Here is a 17398-nt window from a genome sequence, read left to right on the forward strand (position 1 = left end):
GGTCCTAGACAACATAATCAATAAAGTAAATTATATGAATGTAAATCAGACTTTGAATCCCAAAATAGAAAATATATCTTCTTTTCAAGAGCACATAAGCATTCATAAAGATAGACATACATTGTGGTCCAAAGACAATCTCAATGAGCTTAACAAAGTAGAAATAACACAACAATAATTATTTCATTTCATAAAATAGAAATGATACAAAGATAATCTTCTCATATTAAAAATATAGAAATTAATAACAAAGTCAAAACATAAATAGGACTTTCTATCCAAAGTTAAATAACTCTTTATTAAACAACTCTTGAAGCACAGGGGAACTGAAACTTCAGAATTATTTACAAAAATAATGGCAATGCAGACACTACATATTAGTATCAGTGAGATAAAGTTAAAGCAAAGATTAGAGAAAAAAATGATAGCCTTAAGTGGTTACATAGAAAAAAATGGAAGAAGGACAATAAATTAATATCCACTTGAAGTAATGGAAAGACATTCCTTGTTCTTAAATAAGATTTATTTAATATCACAGAGATGTCAATTCTTCACAGGCACATAAAGTTTAACTTGGAAGCACTTAAAAATAAACACAGAGAAAAGAGAATATTAAAAACAATGGCAAAAATAATGAGTTATAAACAGAAAAAAAAAGAATAAATAAATTTAAAATGTCTGGGGGAAATTAACAAAATATGGAATCTACTAATTAATCAAGCAAAAGAAGAAACACAAATATACAAAATAAGAAATGACAACAAGTAAATAACCATAAAAACAGGAAATTTTAAAAAATCATTAACAGACTGCATGGTACAACTCTGGGCTAATAAATTATAAAAACTTGATGAAATGTATGCATTCAGAATATTGACTCTAGTGTATGTAAGATTTTGAACAAACTGATTCCCTATCTCTAGAAATAGAGATAGTTTTTGAAAATACTAGCCTACAAAAAGTATAAGGCCAAAATGGTGTTACAAGGGAATTCTAGCAAACCTCCAAAGACCAGATTATTCCAATGCTTCTATGTTACAAAACATAGAGGTGAAAAATCTGCTTATCCTCTTCCTAACTCCCTCTTTAACTATGATCCATGCCCACAACCATTGCCTGAGCTCAGATCTTCATAATCTTTTGCCTGGAAGCTCCATTCCTTTATCTTCTAATTTTTCCTGCAAATTGATGCTGGAGTGTTACTGCTTTGCAAATGAAAATACAATCACATTTTACTTACTTTCGCAATTTAAATGTTCTGGTAACAGAAGTTGTAGGTATGAAAACTACAATTGGGAAAATTCGGCTATTGTCTTAAACATGTTCTGTATAATAAATTTGATTATCAATTCAGTTTTTGGATATGCAGGGCTTAAGGAGCCTTTGATACATCCAGGCAATTTCTTTGGAAGACATTATGAAATTGAAAAGACAAGACAGCTGAGGATGGAATTCTAGAAAATATATCAAAGGAAACTAAAGAAAGAGAATTTAGTAGGGAAAAGTTGAGTGCATAAGACAGATCTTCCCAAGTGATTTTGTGGGGCAGGAGGGTAGTAACCATCTTCATTTTGAAAACCTTGTCTCAGGATATTTAGCCAAGGTCATATAACTAGCATATGTTGTACCCAGGACTAAAGCTCAGAGTATAGCCAAGGCCAGAGTTCTGCACACACTGCCTCTTTCTTCATCTAATAGTCCTCAGCAAGTCTGTCCTTTGAAATGTCAAGGTTTCTTATACTTCCTAGTGTTGATAGCTCATTTGTCCTAAATTTAATTCTCCTTAAAAGTAGGAACCATATTTTATTGTACCCTGTAATCAACAAGGGTCCCTAGCACAGTGAAACACTAATTCATGCTACAGAACTCTTGTGTAATATTAACTATTACTATAACACATATTTTCTTAAATCTATTAGATTTCTCTTTAAGACTAGCACATATTTTTAAAGCTGTTTTGCTACTGAAAGTGTCGAACAATAATCTGTATTGATGCTGCAAAGAACAGAGCTTTATTTGGGGTCTTAAGAATTGCGATTTGGGAGACACAGATTTGGGAAAACCAAAATACTATTCCAGGGAAGAGAAAGAGACAGGGACTTAAAAAAACAAAATCCACAAAGGTGTTAAATTGTGAGAGAATTGTGATTTACTCTGATGCACGTCAGGATATTTGTCCTTAAGAAATCATAAGTTGTTTTAGGGTAAAAATTACATAAGTAGATAGGTTGTCACAAGTTATTTTAGGGGATGTGTCCAATAAGCATCTTGAATAGGACAGTAAGTGTTTAAATGATCAGATTCCATCTGGGCTGAGAGATGAATGAGTCACTTCCTCAGTGGCCTCCCAGCTCCATTTTAGAAAGCTCTCTTAGCAATACTGACTCCATTTTGATTTTCCTTTCATAAGAGACTATACTGCAAAAAGTCTGAAGCCTTGTCTTAATACTCTATTGAGCATTCACCATCAATAAATCATTCAAATGGCAAGTCTGATTATGTCTTCTTAAACTACTGCATTTTCCATTTATTTTGAGTCCAAATGAATGAAGTATGTTATCACTCAGGTTCTGGCAGAAAGAGGTATGGCTCTGGATTATCCTCAAACTGGATAACTGAGGAGCATTTAATAGACTACAGAAGTATGGGAAGGGTTACAGGAAATTAATTTAAAATAATGCTTTACCCCAGGGCTAGCAGTTGTGGAGAAACACTACTCCTCTAGTCTGATGGTGCAAAGGAGAGATGACTACTCAAACCTGGGAAAAGAAGGGCACTTGACAGATCTACAGCCTCTGCAAGAGAGACTAGCCAACATTTTATTATCTACCAGTGAGAGTCCCTTGGGAATAAATGTGGAAAAAATGCCCCGATTTCAGCCTTCAGGGAGATTTCCATTGGCTGAACACAACCAGAAGCTAGAGGGACAAAGAACTCTTTGATGCAGTCCAGATAGGTCAGTCAGTCCCCTGGGGCACAGAGAGGATGGAGAAGAGTAGAGAGTGAATCTGGGAGGGCAAATGGAAAATATCCAATATAGTACTCTTGCAGGTAACATAAAATCTAACTGAAGCTTGTCTAAGCAAACAAGGGAATTTATTGACTCAAGTATCCCAAAACTATAGCAGTAGCTCTATCTTCAGGCCCAGCTTCATGTAGCATTTCAAAGGATGTCATCGGGATTCAGTATCTCTCTAACAGCTCTTCCATGTAGACTTTATTCAAAGAGGCAAGACGTCTGATAGCAGTTTCAGACTGAAGTCCAGGAAAAAACAGTAAAATAATAATAAAATAAAACAAAATAAGAAATAATAAAGTAAAAAACACAAGGTCCTTTCAACAGGTCCTTTCAAGGTCCTTTTAATCAGAGTTCCTGGGCTTAACTCTCAGTGGCCTAAATCAAGTCACCTGCTTATTCCTAAACCAATCAACTTAATCAGAGGAATGAAACATGACTGACCTGTACTGAATCACATGCCTATTCTCAGACTCAGTAGTTTAGGCCAGACAAAGCCCAACAACAGAAGGTGGGGAAAAGGTGAGCACTGTTACCAAAACTAGAGAAAATGGATGTTAGGCTGCCAAAAGACAATAATGACCCCTGAGGCCTATTTGGTAATCTAATTCACTTCTCAGCTCTACTTATCGTGATGTTCAGGGATATCCAGTTTAGGATATCCAGGAAGCCACCAGTTTAGGTTGACCATGTAGCATAAGAAAAATATGGTGACAACTTCTACCTTTCTTCTAATTTCCACATTTTATGCCAGTGAAGCCATGACACATTTATTCATGCATATATGTTTATATAAACATATGTGTATATACTGCTATCTGTATAAGTATGTATATAAAATTTCCCATCTTGCAATAATTTGATTTGCTGTTCTATTAAATATTTATATTAGCTTTCAAAATCTATAAGCAGTGTGCACCACATGAACATTCTCTTCAGGTTACCAATTCTTGGGGAAAAAAGGAGCCACTTCTTTCTTAGTTGATAGTATAAATTCTTTCAAACTATTGGAATAGGAGGATGAATTAATGAGTCAACTTGATGTTATTAATGATAAAATTATCCTTTGGGGTACTTTTCTCTGAAAAAGCAGTATCTTTATTTTCAAACGTAAGTGGTTTTGAAATCCAAAATATCACGCCGTCACAGAAGTTTAAAGCTGGAAAGGCCTGGGCTGTTTTAGGAACTGAGTACTAACAAAGTTCAAGGGACCTAAAAACTAGACAACATTTTAAAATCAAATCTTGAAGAAATGAAAGTCTGTGTCCCAGAGAAATTATAGCATGGCGAGGTAATGAGTGGAGCTTCTATATTTTAGTCAGGGACACCACATGAACTCGCAATCCACAGTAAATTTAACCATGTGAGTGGCAAGGGACTATTAAAGCTGAGCCTAGATGTATATTCTCCTTAAATCATCCTGTTTAAGGAAGAAAAGCTTTAACCAGGTAGACATAGGATTCATTTCTCTCAGATCATATTTACAGGGCAAATGGAGGGTTTTGTTTTTTTTTACTGCAGCTGCGTCTTTGCTGATAAGACAAAGTGAAGAATGCAAGTACTTAATCATCACATCTCTAAAATGATACAGGAAACCTTCTATTTTTAGCTGTCTACTGTGCTTTTTTACCTTTCCTCTCAATAATGTACCTACATATTAGTTTTTAAATTGCTTACTTACACAAAGCACATTAGCTTCTCATGGATTTATACGCTGGTTTCATGTTTATTCCTCTACAGAAATAAGCACATCTCTGAAATTACCCAGTAATGAAGCTAAAGCTAGATGATTAGAAAAGCAATTGGAGAGCAAGAAATCATTTTCTTTTAGTCTTCTTAACAAGAAAGAAAGTGAGGTGTACCAAAATGAAAATTCGTTACTATTTAAGATTGCTTTCCTGTTGTCCTCTTCCTCCTCCCTGGTTTTTGCTGAGCTGGGAGACTTAAATATGTCACTATGGCATCCTAGTAGAAGGGCTGTCCACTTTGCATTTTAATTGGTCCCATTTTTGGAAACCAGTATCCTTGGGGATCATGTTTCACCACTATGTTGATAATCCACTGAAATGTGGCAACATCCTCTTCTGATCTTCCCCCATCTCCCTAGGATTTTTCTTACCCAGGCTGAGAGGCTGGCAAACCTCCTGCAAGTCTGCTGAGTCTTTCTTTCTCACCTATATTCTGGGCCCTTTTTTTCTTGTGGACACAAGAGGAACGTTCACTGTTTTTCCATACACCTCTTGGACCACAGAGGTTCTAGGGTTATCAGTAGGCACCTGCTGTACCATACCACCTCTCCAGCATTCTTTGTTCCATTGCTCTCCAGTTGTTATGGTATGTGATCCTCAGCAAGCCTACCAAAGTCCCAGAGAGAAAGCGTCATTCACAGAGAGTAAACCCATCAGAGGAAGAGGGGAAGAAGAATTCAACACCATTCTCTCCTCTCCCTATACTTGCTCTAGAATTCATTCCAAGGGAATTTATTTCATTTACACAGAAAAAGACAAAGCTCTCTTCCTTGCCTTTATCTCCATTGCCATTCTAAACCTATATATTTATAATAGCTGCTTGAAAAGTCTTCATCTGTTAATTCCATCATCTCTGTCATTTCTAGGTCTGTTTATATTGATGGATTTCTCACTTGGCTATGGGTCACATTTTCATGCTTCTTCATGTCTAGTAATTTTTGATGAATGTTGGATATGGTAAATTTTATTGTTGGATGATTTTTCTGTTTCGGTAAAGGGAGTTGAGTTTTGTTCTGGTAGTCATTTAATTTACAGGCATACTCGTTTTATTGCATTTCACTTTGTTGCACTTCACAGATATTGTGGTTTGTTACAACTCTGCATTGTCAGATGAATGAGCATTTTTTCAGAAACAGAGTATTTTTTAATTAAGGTATGTACATTGTTTTTAAGATTTTTTTTAGAATGCACACTTAATAGACTATAGTATAGTATAAACATAACTTTTACATGCACTGGGAAACCCAAATATTAGTGTGACTCACTTTATCGCAATATTCACTTTATTACAGTGGTAGAGAACTGAAACCACAATATCTCAGAGGTGTGCCTTACCTGGAGATTAACATGATCATTTTGGAGTTTATTTTTCAACTTTGTTAAGGTGAGTCTAGAATAGATTTCATTCTAGGGCTAATTTTAGCCCTTCTTAAGCCTTCCTTCTTCTTAGTATCAAAACTAATGGTATAACCTTTTGGGATCTCTACTGAATTCCCGGAATGTGAACAGGTCTTTCCAATCCATTTGGTCAGGATTCAAACATCTCTCAACCCTGTGAAACTCTGATGGTTTCTCAGCTTACAGTTCCTTCCCTGGTAGTTATTTGTCTGACCTTGCAGAGTCTCATCCCATATATGTTAATCTTAGTATTCAGTCAAATACTCAAATGGACACCCATGAAAATTTCTGAAGTTCTTTCTCTGCTTAGCTCCCTTATCTTTGATCCTCTGCCCCATAAATTACAGTTTCTTAAGTCTCTCTAACCCTGGTATCTGTCTTCCCAGCTTAGCAAAGCTGCAGCGCTCTGTGTGGGTTCCATCTCTGTGCACCACTGTCCAGGAAGTGCATCCAGCCAGAAAACTGGGAAGTTGTAGGACTTATCTAGCTTGCTTCCCTTCTCTCAGACACAGCAGTTTTTCATTGCCTGTTATACAATGTCTGAAAACAGTTGTTTCATATATTTTGTCCTGTTTTTCTTTCAATTATTTATTGTCTGGCAACAGTCAGTCACAGTTGCCAGTTTTCCCCATTTATACTCTTACTGACAACCCCTAAAATAATAGGTATCCTTCTATGTAGGTGCCCAATGAGAAGTGGATCACCATTTAATCATTTATACCAGGGGAAAAATCAATTAATAATTCATAAATGATACTATTATAACATCCCACATTTCCATATATATGTAAACTAGACTGTATAGTCAAATTTTATTACTTCTGTAATGACCATAATTCAGGTATGTCACAAAGAGAGATCAGCTAGAAGATTTATTCACAAAACAGGACAAAGAAAAGTTACTGGAAGAGAGGAAGAAGATGGGAACTAAAAATGACTTCCAGGAGAACAAAGGAAAAGCAATTTCTTGGAGAACAAAGGAGGGATTAAGTTCTCCTCTTTTCTAATAAAATTGAAAAGTTTCAGAATTTAATAATACAGGAGCCTGCAGTCAATGGCAGGATGGGGGCTGGTGTTGGCTCACTGAATGGCCTTGGTAAAACAAAACATATTCCGTCAGAAGAGGACAAATAGAGGCTCGAGTGAGGAAGAGCTAAGAGGATTTTCATGGCTGCCTCCAAGACTAAAGATGTGAGGTGCTAGAGCCAGCCTTAGAGCAGAAGTGTGTCACATGCCCCAGGGGAACATGACATAGGTCTTGCATGGACCTTAGGAGAAATTGAAATGAACACTTAGGATAGAATTTCAGGAGAACTGGGAAGGTATACAACCTAAATGGACAAGCATGCCAAAAAGTCCCATACAGCTCTGAGAAGAGGTAAGGCATCAATGTTTGAAAAAGACAAATAGGTAAATGGGTTTGTAAATACTGAGATTGCCCATAAAATTTCAGCAGTGATATACTATTAATTCACTTAATATCTCTTACACAAAATGTTTATTTTTGTTTAATCATTTTTAAGAGGATCTATCATAAGAACACTTGCTCATAGTTCAACTCTCTCTCTCCATGAACATTGGGAAAGGAAATTATGCCAACTCAGAAAATTTCATAAAACAAATTTCCTAGTAAATGGTATGAAAATGTCAACAATTCAGTTCTAATTCATCTAATTCCAGGGATCCAAAAGATACTGCCTTGTCACTTAGTTCAGGAAATGAGTTATTCTTAATTTTGTCAGAAATAAGAAAAGACTTGGAAATACTTTAATTATACAGAGATAATCAATGTAGTGGTATTTGTTATTATGAAATTATACTACACTATTGTGAATTTTATCCTTCTATAAATCTTAAAATTTTAACAGATCCTTCTATTCTGTAGGACTGATAAAAATTATAGAAATAATCTACTTTTCTTTCATATCCAAGCCCACAGGTGTGGAACTAAGGAAGATTCATCAGGATGAAAACAAAGTATCAGTGATAACCATTCCTGCTATCTTTTTCAATTATGGTGTTTCTATGACTTGTTCATTAGTGAATTCCTAGCATCTAGAGCACAAGTAGATATTCAGTAAACATTAGGTGAATGAATGAATACAATTCTTATATGCATGCTAGTCACCATGATGCTAACAATGAATGCAATAAATTAATACAATATAAAGAATTCTGGATCATCAGCTAATACACGTCTAAGTGTCAAGAAAAATAACAACAAAAATAAAAGCAAAAAACCTTTCCTGACATGATGGTGTTTGGTTTTATTTGTTGTTGTTGGGGAAGCAGTTGAAAAGTGGCCACAGAAATGGGCATGAAACAGTTAACAGCAAAGCCCTAGGTTCTTACAATTAGGAGTGATGTTTTACAGCTTAAAGAGGGAAGTCACTTGAAGTCAATGACTCATGCAGAATGGAAGATAATTTTTTACTTAGTGCTCAACACAGAAGTTATTTTGCAGAAATCACAAGGGTAGGTAAGAAATCTCCTTAAGTTCTAGATCTTGGAAATAATGAAATAAACATATTACAAGCTTAAAAATTTTGTTGATAAAGACCCTTAACTGAAATTAAAGCAATTTAAAGTAAAAGGACAGTGAAATGTCTACAATTTGCATTACAACTCTGATAGAAATAAGATGTGATCATTGAAATCAGAAAGATACTGGCATGAACAAGTACTGAACGCAGTAGGTTGAACAATGCAGAATTTCTAAACATTCTCTGTCCCTTCAACTGTTCTTCATATAACATGGCCTCTAGTTGCTTTCCTATCATGGGATTGTACTATCAAATAAGCTTCATTGCCTTAAAATGTGGCACTGAAGTACAACACAATTGTGATAGTTAATTTTATGTGTCAGCTTGGCTGGGCCATGGCTCCTGGACCTGTGGGCAAAAATTATTCTGGATGTTTTCTGTGAGGGTGTTTTGGGATGAACTTAACATTTAAATTGGTGGATTTCGGGTAAAGCCGAATGCTGTCCATAATGTGGGTGGGTCTCATCCAATTAGCTGAAGGCCAAAATAAGCTTAATAGACTGACCTTCTTCAAGCAAGAGGGAATTCTGCCAGCAGATGGCCTTCAGATTAGAACTGCAACCTCAGCTCTTCCTGCCAGCCCACCCTGCAGATTTTGGACTTGCCAGCCTCCATAATCACATGAGCCAATTCCTTAAAATAAATCTCTTTCTATATATATACACACATCCTACTGGTTCTGTTTCTCTGGAAAACCTTGACTAATACAACAAGTATGCAGACATTTGTCCTATATGCACAAAATACTGCAGAGAGATTATTCCTAGTCATACCTTAGAGAGATGATCCTTAGTCACAGATACAATGAAATCAACAAATATTAATACAAGATAAAAAACAAAAACCAAATGTAAACCCGGGAGAAGAAAAATATAAAGGCAGGAAGAGAGAAAATTACATTTGCTTTTTTAGCTATCACATCATTCAACTCATAATTGAGCTAAAGGGAAAAAAAACTCCTTTAAAGTTTTCTTATAAATCAACCCATCTACTTCTGGGGTATCCAGTTACTATGTTCCCTGCACCTGTCCAGAAAGCTCTTTTATTCCAAGTTGAACCAACAATATGAACTACTTCTTTGGAATACCACCTTGGTCTGTTGCTATAATTTCCAAATGACATGTTTGTTTGCCATAACTACCTCCCAAGCCAAGAGATGGTCCCATGGCCCAGAATCAGTTTATTTCCAGTTCCCCTTCCTGCAACCTAGTTAAGCCTTGTTCAGCCATAAATGCGACATATATGGCATACTCTATCCCATCCCTTACCCTAAGTGAGTGTGGTATCTGCATGTAAGTATTTGTATATCATCACTCATTCACTCAAACATATTTATTAATACATGTTATGTGCCAGACACTGAGCTAGTTATTGAGTACAGAGTCATGAACAAGACAGACATGGCCCTGCCTTCATGGGTCTTATACTTTAGTTGAGAAGACAGATAATCAATAAAAAAATAAATTATGATAACTGCTATGATGGCAATAAATGGAGTGTTGTGAGAGATAAGAGGTCACCTTTAAGCTGAGACCTGAAGGTAAAAATAAAATAAAGAAAAGGAAGGGCACAGCATGTACAAAAGCTCTGAAGTGGGGAAAACTTAGAGCATTTAGAAAATATCAGAAAATCTATGTGGTTGAAACTGGATGACAATGGAAAGGGTTGAAAATGAGGGAGGATACACAGGTAGAAACTAGATCATAAAGAACTTCATAGTAAATTTATCGGAGCAAAGAATGCAGCCCTCCTGAACTTGGAAATCCAATTACTTTCTCAGAAAGTGAAACCAGGAAGAATTAAAGCGTAATGCACAAGAGTCACCATCTGTGGCAGCGGCTACAAACAGAAGACAAAGTGTGTGTGTGGCTAGAGAGTTTGAGAAATATACAATTCCAGAGTGACTACAGTAGAGACATAAAGAATAATGATTAGAATATGATTATAACTTAAGGTGAAAAATAATCAATGATATTGAACCCTGCCTGAAGAAGTAATCTGTTAACAAGTCTGCGATATTCCTTAAAGGTACCTCAGCAGCCGTGACAGGATAGGGAGGGTGGGGGAAGTGTTAATAGGTTGCTCAATATCTTCTTGTCAATGTGCCAACAAAGACAGTTCTGCTGTTATCTGTTTGCATATTGGGCTTCCATTTCAAAAAAGGTAAAAAAAAAATTTGAAAACTGCTTCAAAAACAGCAACTCTAATTACATATATGTATAAAATGATATACATGGAGAATATAACATATATATATATATATTATATATGTGGAGACTATAAAATATATACATAAGGAGAGGAGGAGGGGAGAGAGAGAAGGAAGAGTGCTAGGTGAGCAGAGTATCTGATAGCCTTAGCAGAAATACTCATATAGAGGAAATGAATGCATAAGATTATGTAGTTTGATGGAATTACTCACTAACATCACCTGACAGACTGCTTTTGCTACAATTCCAGGCTCACAAACAAACTTCTTCTGACTAAAGCTGGCTTCTCATGGGGGAATATACTGATACTCCATATGAGGTTCTGGTGCACACTACATTTATATTTCACCATTAAACATCAACAATGTGGTTTCTACATCAGTGTCTCATTAGTTTGGTTAGTGTGTATCACTCTGCCAAGCCTGACTTGCATTTCTACACTTGAAAAACAGGATCCCCCAATGCAATGACTACCTCATGGAACTACCACACCTAGACTTCCTCAGACTGACCAACAATGTCTCTCTGTGACTTCTGTGGGTGGTCTCTTTTCTATCCACAACCAGTTGGAACTAGAGAATCTCATCCATTTAAAGAGACTATCCACAGTAGGAACCCCACTTATCAGCAATGCAATGTGATAGGAAAAGAAATTCCTACCTATTTCACAGGAAAAGAAACAGTGGCTTAAAGAGAGACATGCAGTTTTAGCACTTGGACTATTTTAATCATAGAACAGAGAATGTTAAGGGTTAGATCTCAAAGTTCATTGTATCAAAATCCTTAGTTTTAAAGGTGACAAGAGAGGCTTAGGAGATTAGATGGTCTGCTCCCAAAACACAACCAGGACTCCTGGGCTAAACTGTTTCCACTATGATAACCCCCTACCTCATGGTAATAGTTGCTCACACTCTTAATCTTGCAGCCATTGAAACTTCATATTCTCATTCTATGCAATGGTGGGTAAATTTTGAAATGAAATTATGTTTCCTAAGAAATAAAAGACAGCCTTCTATAAAACATTCTCCTTCTCATTATGAGCAATAGGTAGTTAACTCCAGCCTATATGGCAGCCAAAATGATCCTTTTATAATGAAAGTCATAATGTGCCTTTCTGCTTTAAAACCCTGAAGTGACTCCTGTTTCATTAAGAGTAAAAGCCAGTTCTACCAATAGCCCACAAACCCTGCACCTCTGTGCTCACCCTTTTCCTGCCACACTGTCTTCCTTGCTGTTCCCAACACACCAAGTACCTACCTGCCTTAGGGCCCTTGTACTAGCTGGTCCCACTACCTGGAACTCTTTTCTCCCAAATAGGCTGAATGACTAATCCCTTCAAGTCTTTACTCAAATGTCATCTTCTTAATGTGACCTGCCCTGACCATTGTATTTAAAAGGATTACACCCACCCCTCTGTACTTCCAGTGCCCTTAACCCTGATTTAACTTTATACTACATTTACTTATTATGTTTATTGCTTATTATCTGTCTCCCTCCACCAGAATGTGACCTCCATAAAGGCAGAATTTTGGTGTATTTTTTCACTATTATATCCCTAACATCTAAAGCAGTGTCTAATCCTCAAAAAATATTTACTAGATGAATTCATTCATTCATTCAATTAATTGCATTCAGAAATTTGACCACTTTATATCTACCAATAATAAGATGTCATACCTAATGTGAGTAAGATCAAAGTTAAATCTTTACTCAGATATGCTGGCTCTTCCAATGGATTCTACTAAGGGGGGCAATATACTAAAGCAATAATACATTTCTAGTCTCTGAAATTCTTCTTCGGTGCTGCTATCAATAAAATAAAAAGGAGTTATTGTTTAATAATTAAAAGATGATCAATTACTCTTTTTCAAAGAAACATCCAAGCTGCATTAAAAATGGATATCAAACCAACCCAGAATGTATTTGACAAGGAATACTATATATTCAGCATCAATTAAACTGTCAATTTTTCTTGGTTATAATCCAGACATGTTCCCTTGCATAGTATTTTGAGAAACTGCCACAAAATGAGAATCTCAGAAGTGTGTGTGTATTTATGTGTGTATGTTTGCATCTAAAAAGATTTAAAAGGCAGTCATGACAAAGTGTCTGAAGGTAAGCATACTGACCTATTCCCTGCGAGTATCGCACACATCTTTAAAGTGTTTTTTTTTTTTCCAACAATTGTGATGGATTTGCTCTTAAACATCTTCATTCTATTTCCAGGTCCTTTTTGCAGACAAAGACAAACATGGACAAATGGCTGGCTGAGAATAGCACTGCAGGTGGCCACCGTGTATCGTCTAGCATTGCACATCTCTGGGAGTGCCACATAGATCGTGTATGGATTCTAAATGCACCAACACCCCCACCACCACCTTGCCCTGGAGTTGTGCAGTATTCACCTGTGGGTCTGCTCAATCTAACCAGCCCAGATTGGAACTGAAATCAATGATCTTTTCCTCTTGGAAAAAGTAATTCAAAATTACTGAGCTAATCAATCTTAGACAATGAGATACGAACTGACTTACATTAAAATAATATCCTCATAACATTTACCAGTAACTGAAAAATGGAGGTGTTAGAGACTCAACTATCTTAAAATGACTCTATGTGATAGGTAAAAATTTCCCATCCCTGACTCTTTGTTTAATTGCAGCTGGTTTTCTGGTGAAGGGTAGAAAATTTGATATCCACAACGATCTTATAGCACCCTCAAGTGGTTAAATATTAGGTTGGCAACGTTTTTCTTAAAGAGGTGTGGAGGTCTGTGATAGAAATTAAAAAAGGTGGTGAAAACAAAATTACTGGATGAATAAAGATATATCAACCCTTATCACAAGGTCTTGTAGTTTGAATTACTTCTCTAATAAGGAGAATGGATTTTTGGCTGTCAAGCCATACTTTTCATTTAATATTCTTCATTCTTCCTTGAGTCAACTTAGGGGGACTTTGAATGGAACTCTGAAAAGAACAAAGCTAACAACCTTATATGGTAGCAAAGATGTAATCTAAATCTCTTGCACCATGTGCTTATGAGTGAAACCAAGTAGCTCTACTATAAGAAAAAAGATTCAAGGTTATCTTTGGATATTAATAGATATTTCTTAAATAACATAAGTTCCATGCATATATATTTATAAACCACATCCTTAAGGAGCATGGTTTCAGTTGACCCTCTAAACTGTACAGCATGGTAAAAAGTATACTGGATAGACATAAAGATAGTATGGATTCTAAAGTTAGTTTTTGAACAAATTATTAAGCTCTGCATATCTGTTTATTCATTTTTTAAATGTTAGAGTAGAAACTAGAGCAGAGACTAGTTGGTCGAGATTCTTTTGGTTCCAAACTATAAATTCACTCAAGGTGGCTTAAGCCACAAAAAGGAATTTTTTGTAAGAAAAAGAGATGCTGAAAAATTAAAGGGAGATGTATTAATATAATCCCAGGATCTTGTTCAGTTCTACCCACACTTTCCTGATCCACACATCCCATCCTTAACCCCAGATGAGGATAGGCTTTGCTGAAATTGTTTCCATTAGAGTCAAGAGCTAGAAAGAACCTGTCTACAGATATTTCTTATACAGTCATAGATTATTTGTGTAAATCCTTTCCAAATGGTAATATACAAGTTTCTGAGATCCAGATACTTTACCTTTTGCACACAGTGTCACTTGCAGATACACATGTTATTTTGGAAAAACTGGGGGATCCAAGAAAAGCTACTTTGTGATATGCTGCTGCTTCTCCTTCATGTGGCTGCCTTGGTTGAGTTAAGTTTTTGTGTTCCTTGCTAAATAAATCAGGCATTTAATCTTCATGTGTGTGTGTGTGTGTGTGTGTGTGTACACCCACACAAAGGCAACAAGGGATCTCTTCCCACCAATCTATAACCTACCTGAAATGACACATATAATTAAAATGTCCATAACTAAAACATCCCTACCTACCTCAGTTTCAGTGTTGCAGTCTCCAGGAAGCATCTTGTTTTTTCACATCTCTACTTCTTTAATTATATTGCTCCCTCATCCTGAAACGCACATACTTTACCCCATCCTCTCCTCTCTTACCTTCATCAATTCCCACTACCTCATCCCCTGGGGGAAAACAAAGGGAGCTAAGCAGACACGTAGCAGGTGTCCACAACAATAGTACTTACCACTGTGCCATATCTGTTTCTTCTTATATCTACTCTTCATTGAACTGTGTGCCACGGAAAAAACAGGTGTTTTTTTTTTCACCTTTATATCTCCAGGGCCTAGAAAGCATTTGTTAAAAGATGTACATACTTATTTATTTAGAAACAGAATTTGATGTCACAATAAAAATAGGCCCAGGATGCAGATCCTAAAGATCTGATTGTCTTGAATGCCCTGCCCTTTTCCTCTCCTATATATTCACTTTATCATTCATACTGCTTAATGTGGAAAAATTATTTTGAAAACATTTAAAAAATATTTTTAAAGCTCAAGCCAGCAACCAAAAAATTAAAGTAAGAAGTGAAAAAAAAAAAGTTTTCTCTTTCTATGTCCACCTTGAGAAACCCCAAGTGTGGGATTGGTTTCTCCAAAATAAGAAGCAAAACTAGTTCCCTCACTTTCTCTCCTCACTCCCTCCAGTTCTACCTCAAAAATTCAGTGCTCTGTCCCCTTCAAAGTCAAAGGGTCTAACCCAGGAGAAAATGAATTCAAATACAACTGTAATCAGAAAGGGCTCAATTCCCTGCTGTGGGAGAGGTATTTGGAAAGTGAAGAACAGTGTGGCTTCTGGCACTTAGCTACTATCACTACCTCCAGGCCAGCACTAACCAAAGATAGAAAACACCTGCCTGAGTTTTGATTACATCTGCTTGAATTTTATTTTCTGTCACTACTGTGTATACTGCTAGCTTCCAATAAATGTCACTCTTGATGAACACCGCTTACCCTCTAAAAGCAGCTACTTTCTCCTATTTTCATGGCTAAACCACAGCAACTTTAAATGTTCAAGATATGGGGTGGTTGAAGGTTACTTTGGTGTTGGAATTAGGAAAGAGTAGCCAGATCCCATAGTGATGAAGGCACATTGCTACTCAAGAAGGACATCACAAGGTGGCATTCTCAGACTGCCACTGTCTGGCATCTGGCTCAGACACTAGCTTCTCAGTCCCTCCAGAGATAATTAGATCATTAATAACATATTAACTAAAATGTCCATATATATAGTTCATTTTTAGTGGTCAGCTTTTCTTTTCAGTGTCAGCACCCTCTTTCCTAATAACAGAAATTCTCTAGAGTTGCATCGCTTAACACAAATCAGTCTGTACCACTGATTAAACTTTTCTGATGTGCCCCTAAAGGCTTAACATTTATTACTTTTTTAACTTATTCTTCTTTATTGCATTTTCTCAAGTCTTAGTAAACTGTTTACCTGTTTGCCTGGATTTTCCACAAAATACTGTGAAGGCATTCACTATATTCTGGCTGGGTCTTCTATTCAGGTGGTGAGACACTGAAGGGCAAACTGATCTCCCCAAATAGACATAGCTGGAGAGGAGGCAGAATAACTACTGCTTTTTATTTTTGTTCAAGAGGACTATACTAAACTACACTTTTTTAAGTAGTATAGATTTTTTTTAACATACTGTAATAAGACCAAGCCACCTTATCTCAATGTAAGTGTAAGTTAGGCTTTCTATATGATAAAAATACTCTCTCCAGCAACTCTGCCGGTGAAAATCTTTTCAGACCTAGGTTGTCACCCAGCTGGGTGACATTGAGTAATTTATTGGGAGTCTCTGGGCCTGTTTCCTCAATCTCTAAAATGAGAGTACAGTAAGGTACAGAGGTGAGGTTCTCAAGCCAGTATGTAAGGGGCGGGGGGGAGCCTAAGTCACAACCACTTTTGAAAATCACTTGAATTACCCAGAAGTACAGTATACAGACTTTCGAACACAACACGACTGTAAGTAGACCTTGTGGGCCCTAAATTTTGAGAAACCACTTGAAATAAAAAAGAATGTATACATGCACATATCTAGGCGTTAACGCCATTCTGGTTTTAACTCTAAAGTCACTAATAGTGAACGGGGTACAGATGGAGAACACAACTTCAGTGCTTAATAAATGTTAGTGTCCTTCCTTTTTTCTGCCCTTTAGCCTACCACAAAATCTCCCTGAGCAGTCGTTTTAACGTGGTTATGCCTGACGCGTAGAAAGTAAGTTATCCAGCGAATACTTCAAGGAAAGAAACTTTGCAACCCGTTTGAGGTTCTCATCCTAACACTGGCACTTAGAAGCGCCTCACTAAATAAGAGGATGAGCTATTATTTACCACAGATTAGAGCTGGGCCATTTCAATGTAACATCACCTCAGAAGTTTTAAAAACCAAGCTTGCCACAAGAATCGCTACCTCAAAGCCGCAGTTGCCCTTAGCTCCGGAAAAGCCTGGCCCAATCCTCCCGGCTTCCGTAGTCTCGCTCAACTTCGCGAGACCGAGGC

The 17398-nt window shown here is 36.6% G+C and overlaps 1 long non-coding RNA gene across 2 annotated transcripts; it reads right to left on the bottom strand.

Annotated features, from left to right (window-relative positions):
- Positions 1-535: 535 nt before the first annotated feature.
- On the bottom strand, positions 536-17384 carry LOC135322765 (uncharacterized). Of its 2 annotated transcripts, none has more exons than XR_010383596.1 (3): positions 17310-17384; positions 15078-15176; positions 536-582 (listed from the first exon to the last, which is right to left on the bottom strand). It is a non-coding gene; the product is annotated as an uncharacterized LOC135322765 (long non-coding RNA). The 2 variants fall into 2 exon arrangements; XR_010383594.1 differs by lacking the exon at positions 536-582 and adding an exon at positions 2768-3255.
- Positions 17385-17398: the final 14 nt, after the last annotated feature.

Source organism: Camelus dromedarius, chromosome 2, assembly GCF_036321535.1.
Source record: "Camelus dromedarius isolate mCamDro1 chromosome 2, mCamDro1.pat, whole genome shotgun sequence".
Taxonomy (NCBI): domain Eukaryota; kingdom Metazoa; phylum Chordata; class Mammalia; order Artiodactyla; family Camelidae; genus Camelus; species Camelus dromedarius.